Genomic DNA, 22,412 nt, shown 5'->3' on the forward strand with positions numbered 1-22,412 from the left:
ATAACTCTCTCTCTCTCTCTGTCTCTGCCCCTCCCTCACCAATGCTGTTGCGCGCACAATTTGTTTTGTTTTTAACCCCTTCTTAACCCTGAACGTACATTGAAAATACACGCAACCCTAACTCAAAATGCCGGACATTTGAGGCATTTAAGAAACTCCGCCCTGACAGCTCCGCGAAAGAGGACATGTCCGGTGAAAAGAGGACGTATGGTCAGTCAATCTTAGCCTGTTAGCTGCTAGCATGCCATGTGTTGTGCCTCGGTGTGCATTGTTTACACAACGTGCGTTACGCTACTTAATATGTCCGTGTGGAAACTCGTTCGGTACACCTCCGAACCGAACCGGAACCCCCGTACCAAAACGGTTCAATACAAATACACGTACCGTTACACCCCTAATATTACCGTATTTTTCGGAGTATAAGTCGCTCCGGAGTATAAGTCGCACCGGCCGAAAATGCATTATAAAGAAGGAAAAAAACATACAGGTAAAAGCCAGTAAATTAGAATATTTTGAAAAACTTGATTTATTTCAGTAATTGCATTCAAAAGGTGTAACTTGTACATTATATTTATTCATTGCACACAGACTGATGCATTCAAATGTTTATTTCATTTAATTTTGATGATTTGAAGTGGCAACAAATGAAAATCCAAAATTCCGTGTGTCACAAAATTAGAATATTACTTAAGGCTAATACAAAAAAGGGATTTTTAGAAATGTTGGCCAACTGAAAAGTATAAAAATGAAAAATATGAGCATGTACAATACTCAATACTTGGTTGGAGCTCCTTTTGCCTCAATTACTGCGTTAATGCGGCGTGGCATGGAGTCGATGAGTTTCTGGCACTGCTCAGGTGTTATGAGAGCCCAGGTTGCTCTGATAGTGGCCTTCAACTCTTCTGCGTTTTTGGGTCTGGCATTCTGCATCTTCCTTTTCACAATACCCCACAGATTTTCTATGGGGCTAAGGTCAGGGGAGTTGGCGGGCCAATTTAGAACAGAAATACCATGGTCCGTAAACCAGGCACGGGTAGATTTTGCGCTGTGTGCAGGCGCCAAGTCCTGTTGGAACTTGAAATCTCCATCTCCATAGAGCAGGTCAGCAGCAGGAAGCATGAAGTGCTCTAAAACTTGCTGGTAGACGGCTGCGTTGACCCTGGATCTCAGGAAACAGAGTGGACCGACACCAGCAGATGACATGGCACCCCAAACCATCACCCAACCATGCAAATTTTGCATTTCCTTTGGAAATCGAGGTCCCAGAGTCTGGAGGAAGACAGGAGAGGCACAGGATCCACGTTGCCTGAAGTCTAGTGTAAAGTTTCCACCATCAGTGATGGTGTGGGGTGCCATGTCATCTGCTGGTGTCGGTCCACTCTGTTTCCTGAGATCCGGGGTCAACGCAGCCGTCTACCAGCAAGTTTTAGAGCACTTCATGCTTCCTGCTGCTGACCTGCTCTATGGAGATGGAGATTTCAAGTTCCAACAGGACTTGGCGCCTGCACACAGCGCAAAATCTACCCGTGCCTGGTTTACGGACCATGGTATTTCTGTTCTAAATTGGCCCGCCAACTCCCCTGACCTTAGCCCCATAGAAAATCTGTGGGGTATTGTGAAAAGGAAGATGCAGAATGCCAGACCCAAAAACGCAGAAGAGTTGAAGGCCACTATCAGAGCAACCTGGGCTCTCATAACACCTGAGCAGTGCCAGAAACTCATCGACTCCATGCCACGCCGCATTAACACAGTAATTGAGGCAAAAGGAGCTCCAACCAAGTATTGAGTATTGTACATGCTCATATTTTTCATTTTCATACTTTTCATTTGGCCAACATTTCTAAAAATCCCTTTTTTGTATTAGCCTTAAGTAATATTCCAATTTTGTGACACACGGAATTTTGGATTTTCATTTGTTGCCACTTCAAATCATCAAAATTAAATGAAATAAACATTTGAATGCATCAGTCTGTGTGCAATGAATAAATATAATGTACAAGTTACACCTTTTGAATGCAATTACTGAAATAAATCAAGTTTTTCAAAATATTCTAATTTACTGGCTTTTACCTGTATATAAGTCGCATTTTTTTCCCACAATGCACTTCTGCCATGACCCGTCCCCGCCAAATTTTTATTGGTTGACGTGTGTGTGTGTGTGACGATTGCTGATATACGCCTAGTCTCTTGCGTTGTACCTTATTCCAATAAACATCTGTTCAGTATTTTAACATAAAAGTGTTTGATTGTGAGGCATTAAAAGCCACAAAATGCAACGGGTCCATCAGACCCACAAACGCTGGCTGAGTAACAACAATATGAACGTTGCACGGAACATTTCTCTGCCAGTTTCTGCATCCCACAGGGATTCTTCTTTTGTGTTTCTGCACCTGCGGTTCCCACACAAGGTTGCAACATTGTTTGTCAACACTGTCTGCTCTCATTTTCTCGCACATTTGACCCTCTGATGTTCTGTGTACCTACACTCTGTCCTCCTCCTGTCTAGGCCTGCTGTGTGTGTGTGTGTGTGTGTGTGTGTGTGTGTGTGTGTGTGTGTGTGTGTGTGTGTGTGTGTGTGTGTGTGTGTGTGTGTGTGTGTGTGTGAACATCAATTTCCACACTTCTATTAGCCCCGGGACCCAGACATCTTATATGTAATAGAAATGTGTAGGGGGGGTGTATGGTGTGTGGTCATTAAATATGTATTCTGATATATGTTCTTCACAGAAAATGAGCCAAAGTCAGTGAGTCTCAGTTTGAAAAATTAATTAATTGTACATGAAAACGGGTCCCACAGACCCGAACACCACACAAGGGGTAACTGGTGTACTAAATGAGCTACAGAGCTAGTCTAAAACGGTAGCATGCCCACATTAAAATGCTAACACTTAGCAAATGTGCTAACGATGGCATGCTAACAGTTAGCATGTCTCACACGTCAATTAACACGGCTGTAAGGTGTATGGCTTCGGAAATAGAGAAAAAAAGTGTAAAAGTAGATGAAAAAGTTAGCATGTTTAAGTTAGCTCGCTAGCATGCTATAAATTGGCACATTTTTTGGGTGGTTTATTCGTGAATAGCGTCGCCATGGTAACACAAAATGTTCCCAACTTACAATACGGATCTCGGCGCAAACAAAACCTTTCCGACGGTATAACATATGTGGGGGTTCGTTGGCCGGTACGTCTCGTATTAGACAAAAGGATGTGTACCCATTCAATTGGCCCATTTTTTTTTGTTTATTCGTGAATAGTGTCACCATGGTAACACAAAATGTTACCAACTTAAAATACGGGCATTGGCGCAAATGAAACCTTTCCGACGGTATAACATATGTTGGGGTTCATTCGCCGGTACGTCTCGTATTAGACAAAAGGATGCGTACCCATTCAATTGGCCCATTTTTTTTGTTTATTCGTGAATAGTGTCGCCATGGTAACACAAAATGTTCCCAACTTCAAATACGAGCATCGCCGCAAACAAAACCTTTCCGACGGTATAACATATGTGGGGGTTTGTTGGCCGGTACGTCTCATATTAGACAAAAGGATGCGTACCCATTCAATTGGCCCATTTTTTTTTTGTTTATTCGTGAATAGTGTCGCCATGGTAACACAAAATGTTCCCAACTTAAAATATGGGCATTGACGCAAACAAAACCTTTCCGACGGTATAATATATGTGGGGGTTCGTTGGCCGGTACGTCTCGTATTAGACAAAAGGGTGCGTACCCATTCAATTGGCCCATTTTTTTGTTTATTCGTGAATAGTGTCGCCATGGTAACACAAAATGTTCCCAACTTAAAATATGGGCATTGACGCAAACAAAACCTTTCCGACGGTATAATATATGTGGGGGTTCGTTGGCCGGTACGTCTCGTATTAGACAAAAGGGTGCGTACCCATTCAATTGGCCCATTTTTTTGTTTATTCGTGAATAGTGTCGCCATGGTAACACAAAATGTTCCCAACTTAAAATACGGGCATCGGCGCAAAAAAAACCTTTCCGACGGTATAACATATGTGGGGGTTCATTCGCCGGTACGTCTCGTATTAGACAAAAGGATGCGTACCCATTCAATTGGCCCATTTTTTTGTTTATTCGTAAATAGTGTCGCCATGGTAACACAAAATGTTCCCAACTTAAAATACGGGCATTGACGCAAACAAAACCTTTCCGACGGTATAACATATGTGGGGGTTCGTTGGCCGGTACGTCTTGTATTAGACAAAAGGGTGCGTACCCATTCAATTGGCCCATTTTTTTGTTTATTCGTGAATAGTGTCGCCATGGTAACACAAAATGTTCCCAACTTAAAATACGGGCATCGGCGCAAACAAAACCTTTCCGACGGTATAACATATGTGGGGGTTCATTCGCAGATACGTCTCGTATTAGACAAAAGGATGCGTACCCATTCAATTGGCCCATTTTCTTGTTTATTCGTGAATAGTAAGCCATGGTAACACAAAATGTTCCCAACTTAAAATACGGGCATCGGCGCAAACGAAACCTTTCCGACGGTATGACATATGTGGGGGTTCGTTGGCCGGTACGTCTCGTATTAGACGAAAGGATGCGTACCCATTCAATTGGCCCATTTTTTTTTTGTTTATTCGTGAATAGTGTCACCATGGTAACACAAAATGTTCCCAACTTAAAATACGAGCATCGCCGCAAACAAAACCTTTCCGACGGTATAACATATGTGGGGGTTCGTTCGCAGATACGTCTCGTATTAGACAAAAGGATGCATACCCATTCAATTGGCCCATTTTGTTGTTTATTCGTGAATAATGTCACCATGGTAACACAAAATGTTCCCAACTTCAAATACGAGCATCGCCGCAAACAAAACCTTTCTGACGGTATAACATATGTGGGGGTTCGTTGGCCGGTACGTCTCGTATTAGACAAAAGAATGCGTACCCATTCAATTGGCCCATTTTTTTTTAAATTCGTGAATAGTGTCGCCATGGTAACACAAAATGTTCCCAACTTAAAATACGGGCATCGGCGCAAACAAAACCTTTCTGACGGTATAACATATGTGGGGGTTCATTCGCCGGTACGTCTCGTATTAGACAAAAGGGTGCGTACCCATTCAATTGGCCCATTTTTTTTTGTTTGTTCGTGAATATTGTAGCCATGGTAACACAAAATGTTCCCAACTTCAAATACGAGCATCGCCGCAAACGAAACCTTTCTGACGGTATAACATATGTGGGGGTTCGTTGGCCGGTACGTCTCGTATTAGACAAAAGGATGCGTACCCATTCAATTGGCCCATTTTTTTGTTTATTCGTGAATAGTGTCGCCATGGTAACACAAAATGTTCCCAAATTAAAATACGGGCATCGGCCCAAACGAAACCTTTCCGACGGTATAAGATATGTGGGGGTTCGTTGGCCGGTGCGTCTCGTATTTGACAAAAGGATGCGTACCCATTCATTTGGCCCATTTTTTTTGTTTATTCGTGAATAGTGTCGGCATGGTAACACAAAATGTTCCCAACTTAAAATACGGGCATCGGCGCGAACGAAACCTTTCCGACGGTATAACATATGTGGGGGTTCATTTGCCGGTACGTCTCGTATTAGACAAAAGGGTGCGTACCCATTCAATTGGCCCATTTTTTTGTTTATTCGTGAATAGTGTCGCCATGGTAACACAAAATGTTCCCAAATTAAAATACGGGCATCGGCCCAAACGAAACCTTTCCGACGGTATAAGATATGTGGGGGTTCGTTGGCCGGTGCGTCTCGTATTAGACAAAAGGATGCGTACCCATTCATTTGGCCCATTTTTTTTGTTTATTCGTGAATAGTGTCGCCATGGTAACACAAAATGTTCCCAACTTAAAATATGGGCATTGACGCAAACAAAACCTTTCCGACGGTATAATATATGTGGGGGTTCGTTGGCCGGTACGTCTCGTATTAGACAAAAGGGTGCGTACCCATTCAATTGGCCCATTTTATTGTTTATTCGTGAATAGTGTCGCCATGGTAACACAAAATGTTCCCAACTTAAAATACGGGCATTGGCGCAAACAAAACCTTTCCGACGGTATAACATATGTGGGGGTTCATTCGCCGGTACGTCTCGTATTAGACAAAAGGATGCGTACCCATTCAATTGGCCCATTTTTTTGTATATTCGTGAATAGTGTCGCCATGGTAACACAAAATGTTCCCAACTTAAAATACGGGCATTGACGCAAACAAAACCTTTCCGACGGTATAACATATGTGGGGGTTCGTTGGCCGGTACGTCTTGTATTAGACAAAAGGGTGCGTACCCATTCAATTGGACCATTTTTTTGTTTATTCGTGAATAGTGTCGCCATGGTAACACAAAATGTTCCCAACTTAAAGTACGGGCATCGGCGCAAACAAAACCTTTCCGACGGAATAACATATGTGGGGGTTCGTTCGCAGATACGTCTCGTATTAGACAAAAGGATGCGTACCCATTCAATTGACCCATTTTCTTGTTTATTCGTGAATAGTGTCGCCATGGTAACACAAAATGTTCCCAACTTACAATACGGGCATCGGCGCAAACAAAACCTTTCCGACGGTATGACATATGTGGGGGTTCGTTGGCCGGTACGTCTCGTATTAGACGAAAGGATGCGTACCCATTCAATTGGCCCATTTTTTTTTTGTTTATTCGTGAATAGTGTCACCATGGTAACACAAAATGTTCCCAACTTAAAATACGGGCATTGGCGCAAACAAAACCTTTCTGACGGTATAACATATGTGGGGGTTCGTTTGCCGGTACGTCTCGTATTAGACAAAAGAATGCGTACCCATTCAATTGGCCCATTTTTTTTTTAAATTCGTGAATAGTGTCGCCATGGTCACACAAAATGTTCCCAACTTAAAATACGGGCATCGGCGCAAACAAAACCTTTCCGACGGTATAACATATGTGGGGGTTCATTCGCAGATACGTCTCGTATTAGACAAAAGGATGCGTACCCATTCAATTGGCCCATTTTCTTGTTTATTCGTGAATAGTAAGCCATGGTAACACAAAATGTTCCCAACTTAAAATACGGGCATCGGCGCAAACGAAACCTTTCCGACGGTATGACATATGTGGGGGTTCGTTGGCCGGTACGTCTCGTATTAGACGAAAGGATGCGTACCCATTCAATTGGCCCATTTTTTTTTTGTTTATTCGTGAATAGTGTCACCATGGTAACACAAAATGTTCCCAACTTCAAATACGAGCATCGCCGCAAACAAAACCTTTCCGACGGTATAACATATGTGGGGCTTCGTTCGCAGATACGTCTCGTATTAGACAAAAGGATGCATACCCATTCAATTGGCCCATTTTGTTGTTTATTCGTGAATAGTGTCACCATGGTAACACAAAATGTTCCCAACTTCAAATACGAGCATCGCCGCAAACAAAACCTTTCTGACGGTATAACATATGTGGGGGTTCGTTGGCCGGTACGTCTCGTATTAGACAAAAGAATGCGTACCCATTCAATTGGCCCATTTTTTTTTTAATTCGTGAATAGTGTCGCCATGGTAACACAAAATGTTCCCAACTTAAAATACGGGCATCGGCGCAAACAAAACCTTTCTGACGGTATAACATATGTGGGGGTTCATTCGCCGGTACGTCTCGTATTAGACAAAAGGGTGCGTACCCATTCAATTGGCCCATTTTTTTTTGTTTGTTCGTGAATAGTGTAGCCATGGTAACACAAAATGTTCCCAACTTCAAATACGAGCATCGCCGCAAACGAAACCTTTCTGACGGTATAACATATGTGGGGGTTCGTTGGCCGGTACGTCTCGTATTAGACAAAAGGATGCGTACCCATTCAATTGGCCCATTTTTTTGTTTATTCGTGAATAGTGTCGCCATGGTAACACAAAATGTTCCCAAATTAAAACACGGGCATCGGCCCAAACGAAACCTTTCCGACGGTATAAGATATGTGGGGGTTCGTTGGCCGGTGCGTCTCGTATTAGACAAAAGGATGCGTACCCATTCATTTGGCCCATTTTTTTTGTTTATTCGTGAATAGTGTCGCCATGGTAACACAAAATGTTCCCAACTTAAAATACGGGCATCGGCGCGAACGAAACCTTTCCGACGGTATAACATATGTGGGGGTTCATTTGCCGGTACGTCTCGTATTAGACAAAAGGGTGCGTACCGATTCAATTGGCCCATTTTTTTGTTTATTCGTGAATAGTGTCGCCATGGTAACACAAAATGTTCCCAACTTAAAATATGGGCATTGACGCAAACAAAACCTTTCCGACGGTATAATATATGTGGGGGTTCGTTGGCCGGTACGTCTCGTATTAGACAAAAGGGTGCGTACCCATTCAATTGGCCCATTTTATTGTTTATTCGTGAATAGTGTCGCCATGGTAACACAAAATGTTCCCAACTTAAAATACGGGCATTGGCGCAAACAAAACCTTTCCGACGGTATAACATATGTGGGGGTTCATTCGCCGGTACGTCTCGTATTAGACAAAAGGATGCGTACCCATTCAATTGGCCCATTTTTTTGTTTATTCGTGAATAGTGTCGCCATGGTAACACAAAATGTTCCCAACTTAAAATACGGGCATTGACGCAAACAAAACCTTTCCGACGGTATAACATATGTGGGGGTTCGTTGGCCGCTACGTCTTGTATTAGACAAAAGGGTGCGTACCCATTCAATTGGACCATTTTTTTGTTTATTCGTGAATAGTGTCGCCATGGTAACACAAAATGTTCCCAACTTAAAATACGGGCATCGGCGCAAACAAAACCTTTCCGACGGTATAACATATGTGGGGGTTCGTTCGCAGATACGTCTCGTATTAGACAAAAGGATGCGTACCCATTCAATTGACCCATTTTCTTGTTTATTCGTGAAGAGTGTCGCCATGGTAACACAAAATGTTCCCAACTTACAATACGGGCATCGGCGCAAACAAAACCTTTCCGACGGTATGACATATGTGGGGGTTCGTTGGCCGGTACGTCTCGTATTCGACGAAAGGATGCGTACCCATTCAATTGGCCCATTTTTTTTTTGTTTATTCGTGAATAGTGTCGCCATGGTAACACAAAATGTTCCCAACTTAAAATACGGGCATCGGCGCAAACAAAACCTTTCCGACGGTATAACATATGTGGGGGTTCATTCGCCGGTACGTCTCGTATTAGACAAAAGGGTGCGTACCCATTCAATTGGCCCATTTTTTGTTTGTTTGTTCGTGAATAGTGTAGCCATGGTAACACAAAATGTTCCCAACTTCAAATACGAGCATCGCCGCAAACGAAACCTTTCTGACGGTATAACATATGTGGGGGTTCGTTGGCCGGTACATCTCGTATTAGACAAAAGGATGCGTACCCATTCAATTGGCCCATTTTCTTGTTTATTCGTGAATAGTGTCGCCATGGTAACACAAAATGTTCCCAAATTAAAATACGGGCATCGGCACAAACAAAACCTTTCCGACAGTATAACATATGTGGGGGTTCGTTGGTCGGTACGTCTCGTATTAGACAAAAGGATGCATACACATTCAATTGGCCCATTTTTTTGTTCATTCGTGAATAGTGTCGCCATGGTAACACAAAATGTTCCCAAATTAAAATACGGGCATTGGCGCAAATGAAACTTTTCCGACGGTATAACATAGGTGGGGGTTCATTCGCCGGTACGTCTCGTATTAGACAAAATGATGCGTACCCATTCAATTGGCCCATTTTTTTTGTTTATTCGTGAATAGTGTCGCCATGGTAACACAAAATGTTCCCAACTTAAAATACGGGCATCGCCACAAACAAAACCTTTCCGACGGTATAACATATGTGGGGGTTCGTTCGCAGATACGTCTCGTATTAGACAAAAGGATGCATACCCATTCAATTGGCCCATTTTTTTGTTCAGTCATGAATAGTGTCGCCATGGTAACACAAAATGTTCCCAACTTAAAATACGGGCCTCGGCACAAACAAAACCTTTCCGACGGTATAACATAAATGGGGGTTCATTCGCCGGTACGTCTCGTATTAAACAAAAGGGTGCGTACCCATTCAATTGGCCCATTTTTTTGTTTATTCGTGAATAGTGTCGCCATGGTAACACAAAATGTTCCCAACTTAAAATACGGGCATCGGCGCAAACAAAACCTTTCCGACGGTATAACATATGTGGGGGTTCGTTCGCAGATACGTCTCGTATTAGACAAAAGGATGCATACCCATTCAGTTGGCCCATTTTTTTTGTTTATTCGTGAATAGTGTCGCCATGGTAACACAAAATGTTCCCAACTTAAAATACGGGCATCGGCGCAAACGAAACCTTTCCGACGGTATAACATACGTGGGGGTTCGTTCGCAGATACGTCTCGTATTAGACAAAAGGATGCATACCCATTCAATTGGCCCATTCTTTTTGTTTATTCGTGAATAGTGTCGCCATGGTAACACAAAATGTTCCCAACTTAAAATACGTGCATTGGCGCAAACAAAACCTTTCCGACGGTATAACATATGTGGGGGTTCGTTCGCAGATACGTCTCGTATTAGACAAAAGGATGCGTACCCATTCAATTGGCCCATTTTCTTGTTTATTCGTAAATAATGTCGCCATGGTAACACAAAATGTTCCCAACTTGAAATACGAGCATCGCCGCAAACAAAACCTTTCTGACGGTATAACATATGTGGGGGTTTGTTGGCCGGTACGTCTCGTATTAGTCAAAAGGATGCGTACCCTTTCAATTGGCCCATTGTCTTGTTTATTCGTGAATAGTGTCGCCATGGTAACACAAAATGTTCCCAACTTAAAATACGGGCATTGGCGCAAATGAAACCTTTCCGACGGTATAACATATGTGGGGGTTCATTCGCCGGTACGTCCCGTATTAGACAAAAGGATGCGTACCCATTCAATTGGCCCATTTTTTTTGTTTATTCGAGAATAGTGTCGCCATTGTAACACTAAATGTTCCCAACTTACAATACGGGCATCGGCGCAAACGAAATCTTTCCGAAGGAAAGAACGTAGTAAGAAGCAAAAGAAAAACAACCAACCATGGATGACAAAAGGACTGAAAAATGCTTGTCACAAAAAAAACACATTGTATCGAATATTTATAACACAGAGATCTATAGAGGCAGAAAATAAGTATAAGAAATATAAAAACAAACTAATTGGTATACTACGAACATGTAAGAAGGAATACTACAGTCAATTATTAAACAAGAACAAAAACAACATGAGAGCAACATGGGGCATCCTAAATAGCATAATTAAAAATGGTGCTAAGAAAGATTACCCCCAGTAATTTCTAGATGGAAATACAAAAAATGACAATATGGACCAAATAGCGGAACGTTTCAATGATTATTTTGTTAATATCGGAAAAGATCTGGATCAAAGAATTCCAAATGCAGATGATGGGTCAGTTGAGGCCTTGAGTGAGCTCATAGACAGAAATCCCAATTCCATGTTTCTTAAAAGTGTAACAAAAGAAGAAATAATCAAAATTGTAAAAAATTGTAAATCCAAGACCTCAACCGACTGTCGTGGAATAGATATGGTAACGATAAAAAAGGTTATACAAGACATTTCAGAACCTCTGATATATATCACCAATGTATCATTTTTAACCGGTAAATTCCCTGATATAATGAAAATTGCAAAAGTCGTACCAATTTATAAGAATGGAGACGTACACCAGTTTACTAACTACAGACCAGTTTCATTACTTCCACAATTCTCCAAAATCTTGGAAAAATTATTCAATAGTCGATTAGATTTATTTATTAACAAAAGTGGGACGCTTGTAGAGAACCAATATGGATTCCGAGCAAATATCTCAACATCAATAGCACTAACCAAAATAACAGAGGAAATTACCAATGCAATAGATGGTAAAGAATGTGCGGCCGCAGTATTCATGGACTTAACAAAAGCATTTGACACAATTAATCATGATATTTTAATACGAAAATTAGAATGATATGGCATCAGAGGTTTGGTATTGAATTGGGTAAGAAGTTATTTAACCAACAGGAAGCAATATGTAAATATGGGTGAAAATATGTCAACACGGCTAGATATATCCTGTGGTGTACCCCAGGGGTCAATACTGGGACCAAGATTGTTCAATCTTTATATAAACGACATTTGTAAGGTTACGAAGGATTTAAAGTTGGTTTTATTTGCAGACGACACAACTGCTTTCTGTTCAGGAGAGAGCACACAGAAGATAATACAAATAATAACAGAAGAAATGAACAAATTAAAAAGATGGTTTGACAAAAACAGACTATCTTTGAATCTCAGTAAAACTAAAATAATGCTATTTGGTAATAGTAGAAAAAAGCATCATACACAAATACAAATAGACGAAGTAGACATAGAAAGGGTAAAAGAAACTAGATTTTTGGGAGTATTAATAGATGATCAAATGAACTGGAAATCTCATATACAAAACATACAACATAAGGTGGCAAAAAACATTTCAATAATGAATAAAGCAAAATATGTCTTGGGCCAAAAATCACTACATATTCTCTACTGCTCGCTAGTGTTACCATATCTGAGTTATTGTGCAGAAATATGGGGAAATAACTACAAATGTGCGCTACATTCGATAACCGTGTTACAAAAAAGATCAGTTAGAATAATACATAATGTTGGATATAGAGAACACACAAACCCTTTATTTATTAAGTCAGAAATATTAAAGTTTGGTGATTTGGTAAAATTGCAAACAGCTAAAATGATGTACAAAGCAAACTATAACCTGCTACCAAAGAATGTACAACAATTCTTCTCAACTAAAGAGGAGAAATATAACCTTAGAGGAAAAAATAATTTAAAACATTTATATGCACGTACAACACTTAGAACTTTTAGCATATCAGTATGTGGAATTAAATTATGGAATGGATTAAGTAAAGAAGTTAAAAATTGTACTGATATGATCCAGTTTAAGAGGTTGTTCAAAATAATAGTGCTTACAGAGTACAAAAAAGAAGAATTATGAGAAATACTTTCAACCTTATTGATAATAAGGTTGAAAGAATCTCAGTATGTTAATAATGACTGAATTAATTAATTAATTACATATTACAAAACTGTTGTATACTAATTCATAGATGTTATTTTATTATATAAAAGGTCAGTAAATGATTCTATACATTTGTAAACGCTTGAAGTGAGAAAGGGGTAGGATTAAATAAGCTTTGCTTCTTCCTACTCCTTTTCGGGCATGATGTAGAATGAAATGATATGAAATTGTGTGATGTATTGTGATGTAAGTGTGTTCATGTTCGAAATATACTAAAGAAAGAAAGAAAGAAAGAAGGTATAACATATGTGGGGGTTCGTTCGCAGATACGTCTCGTATTAGACAAAAGGATGCGTACCCATTCAATTGGCCCATTTTTTTTTGTTTATTCGTGAATAGTGTCACCATGGTATCACAAAATGTTCCCAACTTAAAATACGGGCATTGCCGCAAACGAAACCTTTCCGACGGTATAACATATGTGGGAGTTCGTTGGCCGGTACGTCTCGTATTAGACAAAAGAATGCGTACCCATTCAATTGGCCCATTTTTTTTGTTTATTCGTGAATAGTGTCGCCATGGTAACACAAAATGTTCCCAACTTCAAATACGAGCATCGCCGCAAACAAAACCTTTCCGACGGTATAACATATGTGGGGGTTCGTTGGCCGGTACGTCTCGTATTAGACAAAAGGATGTGTACCCATTCAATTGGCCCATTTTTTTTGTTTATTCGTGAATAGTGTCGCCATGGTAACACAAATTGTTCCCAGCTTAAAATACGGGCATCGGCGCAAACAAAACCTTTCCGACGGTATAACATATGTCGGGGTTCGTTGGCCGGTACGTCTCGTTTTAGACAAAAGGATGCGTACCCATTCAATTGGCCCATTTTTTTGTTTATTCGTGAATAGTGTCGCCATGGTAACACAAAATGTTCCCAACTTAAAATACGGGCATCGGCGCAAACAAAACCTTTCCGACGGTATAACATATGTGGGGGTTCGTTCGCAGATACGTCTCGTATTAGACAAAACGATGCGTACCCATTCAATTGGCCCATTTTTTTTTGTTTATTCGTGAATAGTGTCGCCATGGTAACACAAAATGTTCCCAACTTAAAATACGGGCATTGACGCAAACGAAACCTTTCCGACGGTATAACATATGTGGGGGTTCATTCGCCGGTACATCTCGTATTAGACAAAAGAATGCGTACCCATTCAATTGGCCCATTTTTTTTTTGTTTATTCGTGAATAGTGTCACCATGGTAACACTAAATGTTCCCAACTTAAAATACGGGTATCGGCGCAAACAAAACCTTTCTGACGGTATAACATATGTGGGGGTTCGTTGGCCGGTACGTCTCATTTTAGGCAAAAGGATGTGTACCCATTCAATTGGCCCATTTTTTTGTTTATTCGTGAATAGTGTCGCCATGGTAACACAAAATGTTCCCAACTTAAAATACGAGCATCGCCACAAACAAAACCTTTCCGACGGTATAACATATGTGGGGGTTCGTTCGCAGATACGTCTCGTATTAGACAAAAGGATGCATACCCATTCAATTGACCCATTTTCTTGTTTATTCGTGAATAGTGTCGCCATGGTAAGACAAAATGTTCCCAACTTCAAATACGAGCATCGCCGCAAATAAAACCTTTCCGACGGTATAACATATGTGGGGGTTCGTTGGCAGATACGTCTCGTATTAGACAAAAGGATGCGTACCCATTCAATTGGCCCATTTTGTTTGTTTGTTCGTGACTAGTGTCGCCATGGTAACGGAAAATGTTCCTAACTTAAAATACGGGCATCGGCCCAAACGAAACCTTTCCGACGGTATAACATATGTGGGGGTTCATCTCGTATTAGACAAAAAGATGCGTACCCATTCAATTGGCCCATTTTTTTTGTTTATTCATGAATAGTGTCGCCATGGTAACACAAAATGTTCCCAACTTAAAATACGGGCCTCGGCGCAAACAAAACCTTTCCGACGGTATGACATATGTGGGGGTTCGTTCGCAGATACGTCTCGTATTAGACAAAAGGATGCGTACCCATTCAATTGGCCCATTTTTTTTGTTTATTCGTGAATAGTGTCGCCATGGTAACACAAAATGTTCCCAACTTAAAATACGGGCATCGGCGCAAACAAAATCTTTCCGACGGTATAACATATGTGGGGGTTCGTTGGCCGGTACGTCTCGTATTAGACAAAAGGATGCGTACCCATTCAATTGGCCCTTTTTTTTGTTTATTCGTGAATAGTGTCGCCATGGTAACACAAAATGTTCCCAACTTAAAATACGGGCATCGGCGCAAACAAAATCTTTCCGACGGTATAACATATGTGGGGGTTCGTTGGCCGTTACGTCTCGTATTAGACAAAAGGATGCGTACCCATTCAATTGGCCCATTTTTTTGTTTATTCGTGAATAGTGTCGCCATGGTAACACAAAATGTTCCCAACTTAAAATACGAGCATCGCCACAAACAAAACCTTTCCGACGGTATAACATATGTGGGGGTTCGTTCGCAGATACGTCTCGTATTAGACAAAAGGATGCATACCCATTCAATTGACCCATTTTCTTGTTTATTCGTGAATAGTGTCGCCATGGTAAGACAAAATGTTCCCAACTTCAAATACGAGCATCGCCGCAAATAAAACCTTTCCGACGGTATAACATATGTGGGGGTTCGTTGGCAGATACGTCTCGTATTAGACAAAAGGATGCGTACCCATTCAATTGGCCCATTTTGTTTGTTTGTTCGTGACTAGTGTCGCCATGGTAACGGAAAATGTTCCTAACTTAAAATACGGGCATCGGCCCAAACGAAACCTTTCCGACGGTATAACATATGTGGGGGTTCATCTCGTATTAGACAAAAAGATGCGTACCCATTCAATTGGCCCATTTTTTTTGTTTATTCATGAATAGTGTCGCCATGGTAACACAAAATGTTCCCAACTTAAAATACGGGCCTCGGCGCAAACAAAACCTTTCCGACGGTATGACATATGTGGGGGTTCGTTCGCAGATACGTCTCGTATTAGACAAAAGGATGCGTACCCATTCAATTGGCCCATTTTTTTTGTTTATTCGTGAATAGTGTCGCCATGGTAACACAAAATGTTCCCAACTTAAAATACGGGCATCGGCGCAAACAAAATCTTTCCGACGGTATAACATATGTGGGGGTTCGTTGGCCGGTACGTCTCGTATTAGACAAAAGGATGCGTACCCATTCAATTGGCCCTTTTTTTTGTTTATTCGTGAATAGTGTCGCCATGGTAACACAAAATGTTCCCAACTTAAAATACGGGCATCGGCGCAAATGAAACTTTTCCGACGGTATAACATATGTGGGGGTTCGTTGCCCGGTATGTCTCGTATTAGACGCAAAAAAAGGGTAAAAAAGCTATAATCTACTTTTTTTATTTGTTCATTGCCACATGGACGTCACACCAAAACTACATCTGCGATCCAAGTACGTCATTCAAGAGTGAGAATTACCTCTGTGCTTTTTTTGCGGCCTTCAAAAGTTTCGCTCTTCTCCGCCTCCCGTCGAGTTTCCGTGCGAGTCCCGCCCACATGGCGTCAGCTGTCACCTCTGAGGTTGTTCAGCCTGCGAACGGAAGAGCAGGATGTTCGAGCTTGATGAGATTTCCAGAGGAATGCGACCCAAACGATGTTTTTAATATTCACACGCGAGTTCCGCTGCGGTGTTAAAACGCTGCATTCAGCGGCGGAGGTGAGGTGGGGAGGAACATCGGTGCGGTGGAACATAAAAGCAATCAGTGTGTGATTTAACAACAACCTGAGATCATTAAAACACACACACACACACACTATGAGAGTCACATGGTAAAGTAAAATGTCGAACATATCTGAGAGAAAAACAATGAAATGAGATGAAAATGACGGCGTGTTCATGTCTATCCATGTTTGCGTACCTCCTGGAGGCACAAATGTCAGCTTTGAGCAGTTTGTGGACCCCCTGCTAAGCTCTTGGACCGCTATGATCCAGACTGCTTCCATCTTCTGGACTCTTGGCATGCTGTGCTCCTGCTGCGACCATCAGTGTGTGTGTGTGTGTGTGTGTGTGTGTGTGCTTGTATTTCTACCCTTCTTGAGGCATCAACAAGGAAAAGTACCGTCCATATGAGGAGGTGTGAACAAGTTTGGACATAAATCATGGTCCCAATACGGAAAACCATTGCATCTAATAGAGAATGTCTCATTAGCACCCCTGGTGGTGACATCTATCAAAATGAGGGTGGTCCCAAAAAGGAGTGATTTTTCAAATTGACTGTGTGTCGGTTTTTAAAGTGCTCCCCCTCTGGTCAACATATGAAATAACAAGTGTGTGTAAAACATTTGAAGTGGTCCCCCTCTGGTCAATATATGAAATAACAAGTGTGTGTAAAACATTTGAAGTGCTCCCCCTCTGGCCAAAATATGTAATAACAAGTGTGTGTGTAGAGCATTTGAAGTGCTCCTCCTCTGGTCAACATATGAAATAACAAGTGTGTGTAAAACATTTGAAGTGCTCCCCCTCTGGTCAACATATGAAATAACACGTGTGTGTAAAACATTTGAAGTGCTCCTCCTCTGGTCAAGATATGAAATAACTGTGTAAAACATTTGAAGTGCTCCCCCTCTGGTCAATATATGAAATAACAAGTGTGTGTAAAACATTTGAAGTGCGCCTCCTCTGGCCAACATATGAAATAACAAGTGTGTGTACAACATTTGAAGTGCTCCCCGTCTGGTCAACACATGAAATAACAAGTGTGTGTAAAACATTTGAAGTGCGCCTCCTCTGGCCAACATATGTAATAACAAGTGTGTGTAAAACATTTGAAGTGGTCCCCCTCTGGTCAATATATGTAATAACAAGTGTGTGTAAAACATTTGAAGTGGTCCCCCTCTGGTCAATATATGAAATAAGAAGTGTGTGTAAAACATTTGAAGTGCGCCTCCTCTGGTTAACATATGAAATAACAAGTGTGTGTAAATTATTTGAAGTGCTCCCCCTCTGGCCAACAAATGTAATAACAAGTGTGTGTAAAACATTTGAAGTGCGCCTCCTCTGGTCAACATATGAAATAACACGTGTGTGTAAAACATTTTGAAGTGCTCCCCCTCTGGTCAACATATGAAATAACAAGTGTGTGTAAAACATTTGAAGTGCTCCTCCTCTGGTCAAGATATGAAATAACTGTGTAAAACATTTGAAGTGCTGCCCCTCTGGCCAACATATGAATTAACAAGTGTATGTAAAACATTGGAAGTGCTCCCCCTCTGGTCAACATATGTAATAACAAGTGTGTGTAAAACATTTGAAGTGCTCCTCCTCTGGTCAACATATGAAATAACAAGTGTGTGTAAAACATTTGAAGTGCTCCCCCTCTGGCCAACATATGAAATAACAAGTGTGTGTAAAACATTTGAAGTGCTCCCCCTCTGGTCAACATATGTAATAACAAGTGTGTGTAAAACATTTGAAGTGCTCCTCCTCTGGTCAACATATGAAATAACAAGTGTGTGTAAAACATTTGAAGTGCTCCCCCTCTGGCCAACATATGAAATAACAAGTGTGTGTAAAACATTTGAAGTGCTCCCCTTCTGGTCAACATATGAAATGACAAGTGTGTGTAAAACATTTGAAGTGCTCCTCCTCTGGTCAACAAATGTAATAACAAGTGTGTGTAAAACATTTGAAGTGCTCCCCCTCTGGTCGACATATGAAATAACAAGTGTGTGTAAAACATTTGAAGTGCGCCTCCTCTGGCCAACATATGAAATAACAAGTGTGTGTAAAACATTTGAAATGCTCCCTCTCTGGCCAACAAATGTAATAACAAGTGTGTGTAAAACATTTGAAGTGCTCCCTCTCTGGTTAACATATAAAATAACAAGTGTGTGTAAAACATTTGAAGTGCTCCTCCTCTGGTCAACATATGAAATAACAAGTGTGTGTAAACATTTGAAGTGTTCCCCCTCTGGTCAACATATAAAATAACAAGTGTGTGTAAAACATTTGAACTGCTCCTCCTCGGGGCTACAGTACAAACCAATATTTAAACAATAAATGCTTAGGCATAAAAACAGATAAATGTGAATACTACAACACTATGAGTGAAATATAACACAAAACGTGCAAACTCATGTGTTATTCATTTTAGTTATTCAAAAAAAACTATTTGTACAAAATTACAAATATCGATATGGCCCACAAATCTTCAGATTTTTCATTATGCTGCCTTTGGTGGACATAAATAAAAATATAAAATATTTTTAAATGTTAAACAGTGCTTATGTAAAGTAGAATTTCACTCAGCAGAACGTCATTAAAAACATAACTACATTGGCAAAGTACGTTATCAGAACAAACACAACAACAAGCTTATTAACCAATTATTGGTAGCTAATCAGCAGTCGTAGAGATTATTCCTGAAAGGTACCGTGATGACTGAACGCTTCCTGTAATTAAACTACACCACCTGACAGCTTTGATCAATTACTACTATCACCGTTTCCCATACAGTCTTTAATTTGTGGCTACCTGCTTTTAAAGGCACTGTCTGTGGTTAAAGATAAGCACTTACATAGTTGAGTCTGTTCTTTAGAGGGGATCCTCAAAAATAAACACATCATTGGCAACTTTTTTACACCTCAAAGAAAAAGATGAAGATGAAACACTCAGATAAACAAATGAACATGGTGAAGTTCAGTGAGTTGCAGAGCGCCATGAAACTATCTCGATCAGGGGTCCCCAAACTACGGCCCACCAGCGTCCACAATCTGCGAGATGTCAGTTTTAGTTATATATACTGTATATATATATAAATAAATATATAAGTAGATGTGTTTGTTCTTTTTATTAGACATTACAAATGAACCCACAAGCAATGTAAAAAAAAAATGTCTGTGTAATCATGTTTTGTTTTAGTCATGTTTTTAGTTATTGGACTCGTTATTTTCTGGCTTTTCACTCCCTTGTCTTGTTTCCATGATTACCCATTAGTTTCACCTGTTCCACGTTTTAGACTCATTGTGCACTCTTGTTTGTCACCATAGCAACCCATTAGTTTTCACCTGTCACGTCACGCACCTGTTTTCGTTAATCATGTCTGTAGTATTTAAGTTCATTGTTTTCAGTTTGTCTTTCTGACGACATCCCCACATTTATGCTCTGCGAATTTCTGACTTTTTTTTCATGTCCATCGCTCACGCTGCTCCTTTTTGTCCATGCCAAAGTAAGTTTTTGTTCCATGTTTATAGTCTCTTTGGGTTTCATAGTTTGTTCTCCGCCATTGTGCGCGCTTTTTGTTTGTACTTTTTTTGCTATAGTCTTTTGGTTTCATAATTTGTTCTCCGCCACTGTGCGCGCTTTTCGTTTGTACTTTTTGTTGATATATTAAATAAATCATGTACTCACATTCCCGTCTCGCCCGAGCCAACTTTCCGTTGCATCCCGGAAAAGCAAACATCCAAGACCAAGTCATGACATTTACTTTGTCATATCAATATAAAACACAAAGTGAAGTGAATTATATTTATATAGCGCTTTTCTCTAGTGACTCAAAGCTCTTTACATAGTGAAACCCAATATCTAAGTTACATTTAAACCAGTGTGAGTGGCACCGGGAGCAGGTGGGTAAAGTGTCTTGCCCAAGGACACAACGGCAGTGACTAGGACGGCGGAGGCGAGGATCGAACCTGGAACCATCAAGTTGCTGGCACGCCCACTCTACCAACCGAGCTATACCGCAGTATAAAGCAGTTTGGCTAATGAATGAACAAGCTTATTTCTCTAACACCAACATGTGGTTCAGTGCAACAGTTTGGCCTACAAAAATAAACAGGAGTGATACTGCTCACATCTAATAGACAATCTTTGTCCCTGATTGACAACTCAACCTGCGTTCAATTCGATGTGATGACAAAACATTTGAGCTCGTATTGATGTTATTTGAACACTGACAAAGTTAGCAGTTAAATACAGGATGAGCGACCATCCCAGTCAACAAACTAAAGACTTTATAAACCAGTTGTGGCAACTTTCTCAGGACAAATGCGTCCAAGACGTGAATTCATGCAAGTAGAAGCGAGTGAAATGAAGCTAAACGACGCAATTGGCTCCGTTTACTCGGAGGGAACATCTCCAGGGCAAAGTCTGTGTAGTTCGGTTCGCCTGCAAAAAAAAAAGACGGCTTTTTGGTAATTACAAATTTAAACAGTGTTACTAACCATCTGGAATTTTACCGCGGTTTATCATTATACCGTTTACCGTTACATCGCTAATTTATAGGTGTATGCATACATAGAGTCTGTGTGCGAGTCCCCGGGGTGTCACTTGGAAACTACACCCTAAAGGACCTCGAATACGCCGATGACACCACCCTGTTCAGTGAGACCGCTGACCAGCTCAGGGAGGCCCTCGGTGTGTTTGATGAGGAGACCAAACAGCTCGGCCTGAAAATCAGCTGGTCCAAAACCGAACTCATGCATATCGGCGATGGACCAGACCCACCACCCTTCTTATTTGAGGATACCCCTGTCCACTTTGTCCCTACCTTCAGATACCTCGGCTCGACAGTCACCAACACCGGCGACCTCAAACGAGAGGTGGACCGCCGTCGCGCCCTTGCAACCTCCGTCATGCAGTCCTTGTGGAGACCGTTGTGGCGACACCGGCACAAATCTCGGGACACCAAGTTGAGGGTCTACAATTCCTCTGTCATCTCTGTCCTTCTGTACGGCTCGGAAACATGGCCGCTGAACAACATCCTGGCGGCCAGGCTAGATGGCTTTGATTCCAGAGCCCTCAGGAGGATAGAAGGCATCACGTGGAGCCAGCATGTCACCAACAAGACCCTAAGAGAGCTAACCCAACAGCTCCCAGCCTCTCGCCTCGCAGCAATGCGGCGAGTGCGCTGGTATGGCCATGTCATCCGCCTGCCGGGGGAACACCCCACGCGCAAAATCCTGGACTTCAACCCGCAGCGAGCTGGCTGGAGACGCCCTAGAGGCGCCCCCAGCACTCGCTGGCTGGATGTATTAGCCCAGGACCTTAAGGCCTGCAATGTGACTATGGCACAAGCTCAACACCTTGCCCACAACAGACCCAGATGAAGAGACCTGGTTGCTATGGTCGGCTCTACGCGCCCTGAAGTGCAAGAGGACTAAGTAAGTAAGTAAGCATACATATACACATGTGCCAACTTTTTTTGCAAAGTGTTGCTACCGAATCTACAGAATCTCCTCTCAGGTCAACAAAAGCACCATGAAGATTCTAGCGGGAACTCTCGTTCAAC

The sequence above is a fragment of the Nerophis lumbriciformis genome, linkage group LG06 (assembly GCF_033978685.3).
Source record: "Nerophis lumbriciformis linkage group LG06, RoL_Nlum_v2.1, whole genome shotgun sequence".
In the NCBI taxonomy this organism is placed as follows: domain Eukaryota; kingdom Metazoa; phylum Chordata; class Actinopteri; order Syngnathiformes; family Syngnathidae; genus Nerophis; species Nerophis lumbriciformis.